Below are 14,851 nucleotides of genomic sequence, written 5' to 3' on the forward strand. Positions count from 1 at the left end.
TCTTCCACAGGTCCAGAAGTGTTCTGAAGGTGTCACTTTTTTACCAGGTACCAGCTGTTGTGTGGTGGAATTCCCAAACGTAACCATAAAATGGATTCTAGTCAGTTCTTTCACTTCTCCTGGTTTCAAACTGTCTATGGTGACAAAGGCAAGGGCAGCACTGCTCTCTGGTTTCTTTGCATGGGCTGTAGGCACAAGCCTTTGAAGAGCAATCAGGGCAGGGTACAGCTCCTCCCCAGCCATCCAGCAGGAAGACCCTCTCCCTTCACACTCCTAACACCTCAGCTTCCTTTGCCTTTCTATCTGGAAGCAATGCAGAACCCACAAGAGCAAAGCCATTCAAAATAACGTGGCCCAGGACACTGGCAGAACAGCACAGTTGGTTTGAGCAGAAAAATGCCAATTTTCTTAGTGTCATTTCCAAAATTGTATTAAAATCTGTTTTTACCATCAAAATGATTTTAAATTGCAATTTGTTTGATTGTAGACATAATTACTCTATCTGTTCCCAATCTGAAGCCAACACTTATTAAGTGCAATAAGGTAACCCTTGTGGGAGAGATAGTCTTACAACAGTGAAAAATGGTTTTAGAAACTTTTCACTGCTAGGACAGGTAAGACTTTAAACACATGTGCTACTCTTTAGCTACCATGCACCCCTGCCCTCTGAGCCTTTAGGGCCTACTTTAGGGGTGACTATAAAGTATTAACAAGCATTGGCATAGCCAGTAGGTCTTGCATTTTGGATGTGAATGCAGTATTTTTGCGTTTTTCTTGTGTAATTGTTTAGCATTTCGCATTGCGGCTAAAAGTGAAAAAAGTGAGAGAGAGAGAAAGAGGCAGGCATTGGGAAGTTTTTTCATCTGTGCTGCATTGATGACAGGTGTTTGTCTTGGGGATGGAGAGGGGGGAGAGAGAGAAGGGTGTAGGGATGAAGAGCTCACAGGGTGAGTTTTTGGGGTGAAAATGAGAAGGAGCTCGTGGCCGAGGGAGAGCTCTGTGCAGACCCTCTCCCAGGCTTCAGGAAGTTTTTCCATCCGTGCCCCATTGTGGGGGGTGGGGTGTTTGTCTCGGGGCTGGGGTTCTGATTATGTGTCTGCAGTGGGGCTTTTCTATAAATATTGTTTCAGGTGGTAATGGTTGTGAGGAGCCCCCTCCTCAGCTCTGTTTGGCCACTTTCATCTCAGGAATTTCCATGTTTTCATTAAAAGAATGTGCAGAGAGAGCTAGAGAGAGAAACGCTCAAACTACAAAACAAGAGGCAATACCGGGCCATAAAAAGAGATCAGAGATGGAATCAAAGCAGCTGGCTCCAATACATTGTGACCAATCACAGTAATTGTAGGCTTGTTGCACACAAACCCTAGGGAAGAGGATGTGGCCTGATGGCCTGAGCTGCCGACTTTGGAGCTGGGTAACCAGGTTTGAGTCCCTGCATCGGCTCAACATCCTGTGGTTCTGAGCAAGTCCCTTAATCTCCCTGTGCCCACCAAACATGAATGTCTTCTTCTCTAATGTAACTGGTGCTCATGTAAAGCACTCCGATACCTTCGGTCGACGAGACAAGAAATGCAACATGCCCAAACAACATACTGCCATGGAGTGTGAAGCAAAAGAAAAAAGTATTGCGCAACAGTAAGGTATATGGCCAATCGTGCAATAATCCATGTAACAGGGTCAGGCTCCAAGGCGGTAACAAAACAGCCTCCAGGCGGGACAAACACAATCATTCACCTAACAAACCAAAGGAATTTCAAAAGGCAAGCCAAGGAACTAATGAAAGTGATGGGTGTGGAGAAAGCCCACAGAAATAGATTACAGCAGGTTGAGAGACCGCATGCGCACTGCCTAGGCTTGACCTAAAAAGGAAGGTTTTGGCCTGAGAAAAGCTTTATTTTACCAGGTCGACATGGCAGTTTAAAACTGCACTACAGAGATGTGCTTTACAGGGATACTTTGGGAGTGTCACAATGAGGTCTCCTTACGTACAGGTAGTAACTCCCAATAGAGACTTACAAGTAAGTTAAATGTGCTTGTTAAGCAAGGCCAATTTTACCATGTTTTAAGGGGACAGCACTGGTTAGCAGAACATAGTCCTAATGCCAACAAAAACAAGTTCAGCATAGTAACAAAGCAAAAATTTGGGGGAATACCACGCCAAGGATGTCAGGTCTAACAACAGTGTAGCCAACACTCCTCTACTAATTCCTACGACTCCCCCAAAGCCACCACTGCTCCATTCCATACCTGACTCCAAAATAAGCATGCCTGCCCCATTCACTACACAGGTTTACCCTTACTTTATTGCCTGTGTTATATCACACACATGATGAAAATATTGCATTCACCACATACACCTAACCATTATATTGTAAGGAGAGTCTAGAGAGGTAGATCTAGGGGTAAGAATGATAATTATATATTTACATTGACAATGTCTTTGGAGTTAATGGAATGGATGGAATATTATTTTAAGTTTATAATATTGATCTCAATATAGTGCCATGCAAACACTATGGGGATGATTTAAGAAAAGTGCTGCTGAGTGCAGTTCCCCTTTCTTGCGCCCCTTAGCGACCCCCAAATGCCACCATGCATGCGCTGTATCTAAAGTACGGCGCACCATGCTGGAAGATAGGGAAACTAGTGTAAAAAATAAAAAAAATATTCGCCGCTAGTTCGAAGCTTTGCAGGAAGGCGTCAAAAATGTTGACGCTAATCCTGCAAAGCCCATTGAGACCCATTGAAAACAATGGTGTGCCTCCTTTTAACGCCTGCTCTGGGCAGGCGTTAAAAGTGTCAAAAGAAATTATGCAAAGAAATCTCTTAGATTTCTTTGCGCCATTTTTTTAGTCCCCGCAGGCATAATGTAGCGCAAAGTGTTACAAAGTGGCAAAATGCATGCTTTGCACCACTTTGTAAATTAGGCGCAGTAATTTTGGCCTCTCTGGGACACATTAGCGTAAAAAACATTACGCTAATGTGGCACTAGGGGCTCTTAAATCAGCTCCTACATGTATTCCAAAACTGGCATTCCTATACCATTCCTCAAGCTCTTCCAAAAATTGTACTTTTGTGAAACGTTTTAAAGAATGGGCAAGGTGGGCCATTGCTAATGGCCCCCACCTTTCACAGGGGGCCCTGGTAAAGTGTTTTGTCTGTCTTACCTCTGACAGTTTACTTCAACATTTTTACCTCTTTCTGGCTATCTCTGTTACTGTCTCTCACTTCACCCTGGTCAACCTGATCTCACCCCTCTTTACCACTCTCTCTCTATTCCTCTATCTATGAAAGTCTAACTCACATTTCAATCCACTTCCATGGCTACCTTGGCTCATTCTCTGCCTCACTCACTACCTTTCCTTTTTCTCTCTAGTCCACTTTTCTTTACTTCACTTCTCTCTACCGTGTAGGTTATCTTGCTATTCCTCACTAATCTCTAAATTCCATCCCTTTTCTCTACTGAACTTCTCTATCAAACCCCTCTTCCTCACTGTCGCCATGTCACCTATCTCATAGCTTTCGCAATACTTCTCCTTACTTCCTCTACCCCTCCCTCTCTCCCTTCTTTCTCTATCTTTATACCTCCATGTATCTATGCCTTCTCTCTATATGCAAAGAGTGCCCCAATTATTTTGTTGCCCAGGGCCCCAAATGTTTTTAATATGGCCCTGCTTCTGTAATAATCTCTAGAGAATAGTGCACCTTGGCACCATTCACCAGAGTTCACTACAGCTTGCCCCATTCTCTACAGGTGTCCCTCCTGTTGCATTCCCTAGAGCTCCTTCTCAACCTGTCCTCCTGCATCACCGCCTAGAACCAACAATCCTACACTATTACCTGCAATTCCACCGCAACCAGCCCTCCCACACCATTCTCTGCTGCTCCTCCACAATCAGTTGTCCTTCGCCATTATTTACAGCCCCTCCACCACCACTGCCCCTGCACCGTTTTCTGTAGCCAGCACTCCTGCACCACTGCCTGCACTCCTGAACAATTGCCTGCAGATTGCACTCCAGCGCCATTAACTGCAGCCAGCACTTCTACACTGTTGATTGCAGCCAGTGCACCTGCACCATTGCCTACAGCCAGCACTCCTGCACCAAGCACCCCTGCACCATTGCCTGCAGCCAGCAAAACTGAACCATTGCCTGCAGCCAGCACTCCTGTACCATTGCCTACAACCAGCACTTCTGCACCATTGCCTGCAGTCACCATTCCTGCACTTGCCTGCAGCCAGTACTCCTATCCATTGCCTACAACCAGCACACTTGCACCATTGCCTGCAGCTTGCACTCATGCACCATTACCTGCAGTCAGCACTCCTGCACTATTGCCTGCAACGAGCACCATTGAACCATTGCCTGTAGCCAGCACACCTGCACAATTGCCTGCACTCATGCATCATTGCACGCCGTCAGCACTCGTGCACTATTCCCTGCAGCGAGCACCCCTGCACTATTGCCTGCAACCAGCACCACTGAACCATTGCCTACATTCATCCCACCTGCAGCATTGTCTGCAGTCAGCACTTCTGCACCGTTGCATGCTGCAAATGCTCCTGCACCATTGCCTGTGCCCAGCGCTCACCACTGCCTGCAGCCATCACTCCTGCACTGATTGCAGCCAGTGCACCTGCACCATTGACTGCAGCCAGCAACACTGAACTATTGCCTGCAGCCAGTACTCTTGCACCATTACCTACAACCAGCACTCCTACACCATTGCAGTCAGTCAGCACTCCTGCACTATTGCCTGCAGCCAACACTCTTATCCATTGCCTACATCCAGAACACTTGCACCGTTGCCTGCAGTCTGCACTCATGCACCATTGCCTGCAGTCATCACTCCTGCACTATTGCCTGCAACGAGCACCATTGAACCATTGCCTGCAGCCAGCGTTCCTGCACCATTGCCCTTGCACACAGGTTATACAGCGAGCCATTTCCCGCCATATTCTCTGCATAAGAAATATAGAAATATTGTGTTTGCGGCTTCTCAACCCAATTAGGAGTCCTTCTGCGAGTCATTCATCTCAGAAATAACACCGGCACCATGAACAGTGAGGCGTGAGCCCACAAGCCTAAATGTACACGGAGGACTGGGCTAGTGGATGGAAAGGGTTCCTGCCTAGCTCAGCACGTTCTGTGTCCTGCAGCTGCAAGCTTTTTCTTCGAGGTTTCCTGGGGGAATGAAGGTAATATAAATACCCCATCCATCATCCTTTGTGGACCAGGATTCCCCTGCAGAGGCACCTGTAGTCCGGAATCTTCAAGGTCCTCATTTGTTTCATTCATTTCTCTCAGACGATGTTCTTGCAAAATGGAAATTATGTTTGTTTTATTCATTCGTAAAGTCAGACATGTGGGGTCCTCTTTCGTCAATGAGGTAGAATGGCAGATCAGTCCAAGTTACAAGGGACACAGATTCCTTTCAGTCACTGATTCCTTTAAAGGTGTCATGAATCATGGAACTAAATACCACAGGTTTACAGAGCTCATGGATTCAGGGATAGGCAGAAGGTGCAGCCTAGTCTGCCCCCGTGAAACTCTGTTTGGGTGGATGACAAGGCAGGACAGGATAGGTGGGTTATGGGCAGCGGTGGGGCTTAGGGGATTTCAATATAAGGAGTCTGGAGAGGGCATTCAGCCTCTTCCTGACTCCTTTTCAGACTACCAGGGGGCAAAAAGTTTGGGGCAGAGAGTTTGGAAGTTTGGAGGCCTTTTTTGAGGCAAGTGTTGGGCAAGGTACCTGGGGGCCTATTTACAATGCTGATGCACCAGTTTTCTGGCATCGGCCCTGCCCCACCCAACGACCCCATGGGTGCACCATATGTATAATACGGCGCACCATGGCTCAGGCTAGGCCAATAGCGTCAACATTTGTGACACAATAGTGGTGTTTTGCTGCACTAGCATAAAAAATGTTGATGCTAGTGCAGCAAAGTGTAAGGAGGCCCATTGATTCAAATGGGCGAGTCACTTTAATGTCTGCTTTGAGAAGGTGTTTTCAAACTCTTGCATAGGGACATTCAGGCTAAAGAAGAGTCAAAGAAAGAAGAGTGGGATTTGGCCCGGCAGCCCAAGGTTCCCATTACTATGGACAACTGGATGGCACCTTTCTTGATTTATGCCAGCATCTATTGTGAAAAGTACGTGGACAGAGCCATTGCATAATTTAAATATGTGGTTATTGTATGGAAAGCACAAATGCATTTCGATGGCTACACTTTGTTTAATTATGGCAAGGTATTTAGAGCCAGGGTAAGTGTGAACCCAGACAAATCTAGGGGAGACATTGGTTCAGAATTGTGGATGCAGCAGATGTCCTCTACACAATCTATGGCCTCGACCCATATGGCGAGCGGCCTTCCTATTACAAATAAGCCCTTTCAACCCTGTCCTGCTCAACAAAGGGCAGGTAGTCTGCCAAAGCCCACATGTACCAATGCTGGGGCCTGTTGGAACTTTACCAAAGGTTTCAGTTCCAGACAGCCTTCAAAATGTAAACATGAGTGTTCAGCATGTTGAGGCAGATATCCCGTAAATCGGTGTTTCAAGCTGGTCAGCCCCTCTGAGCAGTGAAAGGTGACTACAGGGAGAGGACCTCAGGGCCCTGCTGGGCCAAAAGGCTCCTATGCCAATTAGGTTGGGAGGTCTACTGCCATGGCTAGCACATTACCCTGGCAAAGAAATGGCTTTTAGGTTAGAGTGGGGATTTAGGGGGGCTTCCGGGTTGGTTATCAGGGCCTCGGGAGAAGGAGGTGGGCTGACAACTTGTGGGCATCAAAGGCAGCGCAGGAGGAGGTGTCTGCCATATTGCAGAAGGAAGTTGATGAAGGGAGGATTGTGGGCTCATTCTATGACTGGTCTTTGACTGACTTGATCATATCTCATTTGGGGGTGGTACCTAAGAAATGGGTAGTGGAATTTAGGTTGCTCCAACATTTGTCTTGGCAAGAGGTGGCATCTGTAAATTACTTTATCGCTGCAGATGTTACAAGAGTAGTGTATGCTTTAGTAGATTATGCCATCTTGCTGGTCAGACTGTGTGGACAAGGGGGAGCGGAACTGGCAAAGTGTGATATTAAGTCAGCATTTCGGCTGTTTCCAATACACCCTGATGATTTTCCATTGCTGGGCATGCAATTGGATGGTGCAATGTACATTGACAAAGTGTTACCCATGGAATGCACCATTTCTTGTGCTTTGGTTCAAGCTTTCAGGTACCCTTTTGCAGTGGGTCTTTACTAGGCAGAGTGGGCACCAGGAAGTGTTGCACTACTTGGATGATTTTCTCTTTGTCGGGAGGGCCGGGCTAGGTGAGTGCCACAGGGCACTGAGGCATTTTTAATCTTTAGCGGCAGATCTGGGAATTCCATCTGCTTCTGGGAAAACAGAAGGCGCTAGCACAGTGTTAATCTTTTTGGGCATAGAACTGGACCCAGACAACATGGTTAGCATGATTGCCCAGAGAGAAAGTTCAGAAGAGTCAAAGTTTCTTGGAGGAGGCGATTGGGGAACGGAGATTGGAACTCAGGAAAGTTCAGAAGTTGTTGGGGTTTTTGAATTTTGCATGCAGAATGGTGCGGGGCGAACAGACTTTATGCTGTAAATTGCACATTGGTATGTTCGTTGCTCTTTTAGGATATGCATTTCCATGGCAGTGATGGTGGATCTTATGGTGTGGAGGACTTTCTTGGATGACTTCAATGGTGTGCTGATGATGTTTCAGGAGGAGAACACAGTGTGGCAGGGGGAGATATTTTCTGATGCAGCAGCTACTCATAGCTTTGGCCTTTTCTGGGATGGGCGATGCTGTGCAGAAGTGTGGCCACAGTAATAGTTGCAGCAAGGATGGAGCATAGCATTTTTGGAATTCTTCCTGCTGTTGGGTTGCTTTGAGTGTTTGGGGCAGCAAGTTCGCAAACAGGACAGTGATGTTTAATGTGGATTACATGACAGTGGTGGAGTTAGTGAACAGGCAGAAGGCACATGATTCAAGGGTTTTGTGACTGCAGTGACACTTCATGCTGTTAAGCTTACAACTAAATATTGTGTTCAAGGCTAAACATGTGCCTGGTGTTAACAACACTATAGCATATTCATTGTCTCATTCATAGTGGCATCAATTTCACTGTCTGGCACCAGAAGCAGAGAAAACCAAGCTGACCATTCCTGTAGAGATTTGGGAGTGGGGGGCTTAAGAGTGATTAAGCTGGTGGAAATTTCTTGAGCAGAATCTACCAGGAGGAGCTATCTGCTTGCTTGGAGTGAATTTGAGACCTTGGAGCGGCTCACAGGGAGGCCATTGAGTTAGGACCACAGTGACAGGGATGGACGGGTTATACGGTTTGTTATGTTTTTAATTGATAAATGTTTATAGCCTGCAACAATACTGGGTAAGTTGGCAGGTTCGTCCTTTCATGGTGAGTTGTGCTGGGGATTTGGCCCAGCACAGCATGACATTTTGGGAAAGATTTTGAAAGGATGGGGTAAAGAGAGAAATGCAGGGGGAAGGAGTTGTGGGAATCCAGCATGCTTGAATTGCTGCTTCGAAATTTTAAGATGTTTCGCTGTGTAAGAATATCGTGAAAGAGACATGAATAATGGAACTATACTAACTTTGTTTCTGTGAGACTCGTGGCGCCTGCACTATAATTAATTATGCTCCTAGCAGTGATTTCAACTACATATCCCATAATGCTGTGTGTATATTGTTTCCGGGAGCGCTGTGTCTTTTTGGCTTTTGTGAAACATTGAATGAGGGTTGTGGTCCTAACCCTGACACCTGCACCGATAAACCAATAATTGTGTGCTCCGATATATTTATATATATATATATATATATATATATATATACATTCGAAGGCATGTGTAGCTGCAGATACACATGCTGTGCACTGTTCCTGCCATCTAGTGTTGGGCTCGGAGTGTTACAAGTTGTTTTTCTTCGAAGAAGTCTTTTCGAGTCACGGGACCGAGTGACTCCTCCCTTTCGGCTCCATTGCGCATGGGCGTCGACTCCATCTTAGGTTGTTTTCTTTCCGCCATCTGGTCCAGACGTGTTCTTCTTCGCTCCGTAATTCGAAATGGGGAAAACTTAGAGAATCATCGAAATTCGTCAGTATTGTTTGCGTTTGGGACCGGTTTAGTATCATCACATTGGCACTGACAACAAGACGGCTTCGGCGGCCCTTCGGGGCTTCCGCAATTAACCAAGGCCTGGTCAGCCCGACCACACCAGTCGTCGAAGCTCATGGACTGGACCCCCTTCCGTTTCTGTCCGAAGTGTCACGCAAAGTATCCTTGCATAGACCAGCATCGGGTCTGTAACTTGTGTTTATCACCCGAACACAGAGAGGATACTTGTGAAGCCTGCAGAGCGTTTCGATTCAAGAAGACCTTAAGAGATCGACGCGCAAAACGATTACAAATGGCGTTGAAGCAAACACCACATCTCGACGTCAAAGAAGATGAAATGCGAATTTCGATCCAGGGTTCGGACTCGGATGAATCCGAAGAGGATCGACCACCGACGGCAGCGCAAAAAGTGAGTACACCTGCCCCGTCCCACAGCCAAGGTCAGGTAAAAAAACAAAAGGCCTCGGGGAAGCCACTGCCAGAAGGCCATGGCTCGACCTACAGAAAAGACGGTGACCAAGGAACATAGGCACTGAAAAAGGCCAAAATGTTGCCGAAGACTTCCGACTCGGGCCGAGAAACCGGCACCGAAAAGAGTCGGCATCGAGTAATCGAGTCGAGCAAGCCTCGAAAAAGCTTATCAGAACCGAGACCGACCATTTCCATCGGGGTTTCGGTACTGAAAAAATCGGCTTCGGAGCCGAAAAAGAGTTCCTACACAGAAGAGCAGGGGCTTTCTCTACAGCTCAAAGAAAGGCACAGATTTGAGCAGGAACTGGATTTAGAAGAACATGACCAGACTCAGCAAAGGTTAGAAATCCAGAAAGACACAGGGAAGATACAAACCATCCCCCGCTCAAGTCCAAAAGAAAACTGGCTTTTCATGAGACTGAGATGCAACCCAAAGCCAAAGTGGTTAGAGAAAGGTCACCACTCCCACATTTCTCACCACAAACGTCCCCACTTCAATCACCACAGTTGTCACCAGTGGGTACACCAATGGCACAGTCACCCACACATACTGGGATATCTCAAGACGATGCGGACCCCTGGGATCTATACGACCCACCAGTTTCGGACAACAGCTCAGTGTTATCCAACAAAACCTTCACCGCCAGAAGACAGTACGTCCTATACGCAGGTACTGGCCAGAGCAGCAACATTTCACAATGTACAATGCACTCAGAACCAGTGGAGGATGACTTCCTGTTCAACACTCTGGCATCCACGCCTGCATCGTACCAAAGTCTGCCGATGTTGCCGGGCATGCTTAAACACGCACAGCAGATTTTCCAAGAACCAGTAAAAGGGAGAGCCATCACGCCAGGGGTTGAAAAGAAATATAAACGTCCCCCGTCAGACCCTGTGTTTATTACACAACAGCTCCCCCCGGACTCAGTAGTTGTGGGGGCTGCAAGGAAAAGGGCAAATTCACAGTCATCGGGGGATGCGCCACCCCCTGATAAGGAAAGTCGTAAATTAGACGCGGAAGGGAAAAGAGTGGCATCGCAAACAGCCAATCAGTGGCGAATTGCCAACTCACAAGCCCTCCTTGCCTGCGCGACTGAGCACACTGGGACGAGATGCAAGACATCATCCAGCAACTACCCAAAGAGCATCAAAAACGTGCCCAGCAAGTGGTTGAAGAAGGACAGGCCATATCAAACAACCAGATCCGCTCTGCACTAGACTCTGCTGATACAGCGACACGGACTGTGAATACAGCAGTAACAATTAGAAGGCATGCATGGCTGCGAAGTTCTGGGTTTAAACCAGAGATACAGTAGGCGGTATTGAATATGCCGTTTAATCAACATCAGCTATTCGGACCGGAAGTGGATACCGCAATAGAAAAAATGAAAAAAGACACGGACACGGCCAAAGCTATGGGAGCGCTCTACTCCTCTCAATACAGGGGAACATTTAAGAAACCACAATTTAGGGGATGATTTAGACAGCAACCCTCAGAACCATCCACTTCCCAAACAAAACCCACTTACCAGTCTCAATACCATAGAGGGTGGTTTCGTGGTTCCTACAGAGGACAGTTCCCAAGAGGAAAAGTGAAAATTCCAGCCTACCAAACAAACCCCTGGTAGCAAGCAGTGACTTCAGTGTCACACTTCCCCAACACATATCACCAGTGGGGGGGAGATTAACAAAATACCACCACAATTGGACAGACATTACCACGGACACGTGGGTTCTATCAATTATCCAGCATGGTTACTGCATAGAGTTCACAAAATTCCCTTCAAATGTTCCCCCAAGAACGCACAGAATGTCAATACAACACTTAGACCTATTACAAATAGAGGTCCAAGCACTACTAGCAAAAGAAGCCATAGAACTAGTACCGTATCACCAAAAAAGAACAGGGGTTTACTCCCTGTTTTTCCTTATTCCAAAGAAAGACAAAACATTAAGGCCTATTTTAGATCTCAGAACACTGAATCTCTTCATCAAATCAGAAAATTTCCACATGGTAACATTACAGGACATAGGGGGTGATTCTAACCCTGGCGGTCGGTGTTAAAGCGGCGGCCAACCCGCCAACAGGCTGGCGGTCAAAACAATGGAATTCTGACCCTGGCGGGAACCGCCAACACAGACAGCCACTTTAACACTCCAACCGCCACGGCGGTACAAACAAACAGCGCAGCGGTCACCGCCAACAGCCAGGCGGCAGACAATGTACCGCCCACACTATCACAACTCACCAATCCGCCACCTTTTCCGGGGCGGGAGCACCGCCGATAAAAACACGGCGGAAACAGACTACGAACGGGAAAACGCACACCACTACGCACTCCAGGAGGAAGGAGGACAGCATGGAACCCGAATTAAACATCCTACCTGCTCTCGTCTACCTTCTCATCTACCACGAGTACGAAGTCCGGCGCAGACGACAACGGTGAGTACTGCACCTACGACACACGGGAGGGGGGAGGACGAAAGGTTACGGGCACACACATATGCGACCCCCCCCCCCAACTATGTACACACCAATGCAGAGCAACAAGTCACAGTGACACCACCCAAACACCCCTGAAAAATGCTATGACATAATCAAATTTGGAATAAATATTTATGTACCAAAAAGCTCCTGAAAATTATCGTACAACCATGAAAGATATTTACAAGAAAACAAATGATATACACATCAGTGTATAACTGAAGTAACAAGTCCTGCACATCCTACGAATTCATCATGTCCGTGGGGCAAAGTTTTGAGAAACAAGGGCAAAGCCCACACAGGAGACCTGAGTCCTTTGGAGAGAACACTGCAGGGGCATCAGATGTAAAAACTACAGGCACCTCAGGGGGAAGGGAATGGGGGGGCACCACAGCCACATCCACGAGGAGCCACCATGCCCACAGTACCATCCTGGGGAGTGCAAAGCCACAGTCTCTCAATGTCTCTACAGTGGGTGGGCTGCCCACTGTACCATCATGGGGAGTGCAAAGCCACAGTCTCTCAATGTCTCTATAGTGGGTGGGCTGCCCACTGTACCATCCTGGGGAGTGCAAAGCCAAAGTCTCTCAATGTCTCTACAGTGGCTGGTCTGCCCACTGTACCATCCTGGGGAGTGCAAAGCCACAGTCTCTCAATGTCTCTACAGTGGCTGGGCTGCCCACTGTACCATCCTGGGGAGTGCAAAGCCACAGTCCATCAGGTGGATGACAGTCTCCACTGGTCAAGGAGGAGGCATGGTGGGCACAGTGAACCATAAACAGTGCCTGAGACGGCGGTGCCCAGCGGAGCGGTGCTTGACACGGCAGTGCCCAGCGGAGCGGTGCTTGAGACGGCGGTGCCCAGCGGAGCGGTGCTTGAGAAGAAGGGCCCAGCGGAGCGGTGCTTGAGATGAAGGGCCCAGCGGAGCGGTGCTTGAGAAGAAGGGCCCAGCGGAGCGGTGCTTGAGATGAAGGGCCCAGCGGAGCGGTGCTTGAGATGAAGGGCCCAGCGGAGCGGTGCTTGAGAAGAAGGGCCCAGCGGAGCGGTGCTTGAGATGAAGGGCCCAGCGGAGCGGTGCTTGAGACGGCGGGGCCCAGCGGAGCGGTGCTTGAGATGAAGGGCCCAGCGGAGCGGTGCTTGAGACGGCGGGGCCCAGCGGAGCAGTGCTTGAGACGGCGGTGCCCAGCGGAGCGGTGCTTGAGACGGCGGGGCCCAGCGGAGCTGTGCTTGAGAAGAAGGGCCCAGCGGAGCGGTGCTTGAGACGGCGGGGCCCAGCGGAGCGGTGCTTGAGACGGCGGGGCCCAGCGGAGCGGTGCTTGAGACGAAGGGCCCAGCGGAGCGGTGCTTGAGACGGCGGGGCCCAGCGGAGCGGTGCTTGAGATGAAGGGCCCAGCGGAGCGGTGCTTGAGACGGCGGGGCCCAGCGGAGCGGGGCTTGAGACGGCGGTGCCCAGCGGAGCGGGGCTTGAGACGGCGGGGCCCAGCGGAGCGGTGCTTGAGAAGAAGGGCCCAGCGGAGCGGTGCTTGAGAAGAAGGGCCCAGCGGAGCGGTGCTTGAGATGAAGGGCCCAGCGGAGCGGTGCTTGAGAAGAAGGGCCCAGCGGAGCGGTGCTTGAGATGAAGGGCCCAGCGGAGCGGTGCTTGAGATGAAGGGCCCAGCGGAGCGGTGCTTGAGATGAAGGGCCCAGAGGAGCGGTGCTTGAGAAGAAGGGCCCAGCGGAGCGGTGCTTGAAATGAAGGGCCCAGCGGAGCGGTGCTTGAGAAGAAGGGCCCAGCGGAGCGGTGCTTGAGATGAAGGGCCCAGCGGAGCGGTGCTTGAGATGAAGGGCCCAGCGGAGCGGTGCTTGAGATGAAGGGCCCAGCGGAGCGGTGCTTGAGACGGCGGGGCCCAGCGGAGCGGTGCTTGAGATGAAGGGCCCAGCGGAGCGGTGCTTGAGACGGCGGGGCCCAGCGGAGCGGTGCTTGAGACGGCGGTGCCCAGCGGAGCGGTGCTTGAGACGGCGGGGCCCAGCGGAGCGGTGCTTGAGAAGAAGGGCCCAGCGGAGTGGTGCTTGAGACGGCGGGGCCCAGCGGAGCGGTGCTTGAGACGGCGGGGCCCAGCAGAGCGGTGCTTGAGAAGAAGGGCCCAGCGGAGCGGTGCATGAGACGGCGGGGCCCAGCGGAGCGGTGCTTGAGAAGAAGGGCCCAGCGGAGCGGTGCTTGAGATGAAGGGCCCAGCGGAGCGGTGCTTGAGAAGAAGGGCCCAGCGGAGCGGTGCTTGAGATGAAGGGCCCAGCGGAGCGGTGCTTGAGATGAAGGGCCCAGCGGAGCGGTGCTTGAGAAGAAGGGCCCAGCGGAGCGGTGCTTGAGAAGAAGGGCCCAGCGGAGCGGTGCTTGAGATGAAGGGCCCAGCGGAGCGGTGCTTGAGACGGCGGGGCCCAGCGGAGCGGTGCTTGAGATGAAGGGCCCAGCGGAGCGGTGCTTGAGATGAAGGGCCCAGCGGAGCGGTGCTTGAGAAGAAGGGCCCAGCGGAGCGGTGCTTGAGATGAAGGGCCCAGCGGAGCGGTGCTTGAGATGAAGGGCCCAGAGGAGCGGTGCTTGAGAAGAAGGGCCCAGCGGAGCGGTGCTTGAGATGAAGGGCCCAGCGGAGCGGTGCTTGAGAAGAAGGGCCCAGCGGAGCGGTGCTTGAGATGAAGGGCCCAGCGGAGCGGTGCTTGAGAAGAAGGGCCCAGCGGAGCGGTGCTTGAGATGAAGGGCCCAGCGGAGCGCTGCTTG

Source organism: Pleurodeles waltl, chromosome 11 (assembly GCF_031143425.1).
Source record: "Pleurodeles waltl isolate 20211129_DDA chromosome 11, aPleWal1.hap1.20221129, whole genome shotgun sequence".
Taxonomy (NCBI): domain Eukaryota; kingdom Metazoa; phylum Chordata; class Amphibia; order Caudata; family Salamandridae; genus Pleurodeles; species Pleurodeles waltl.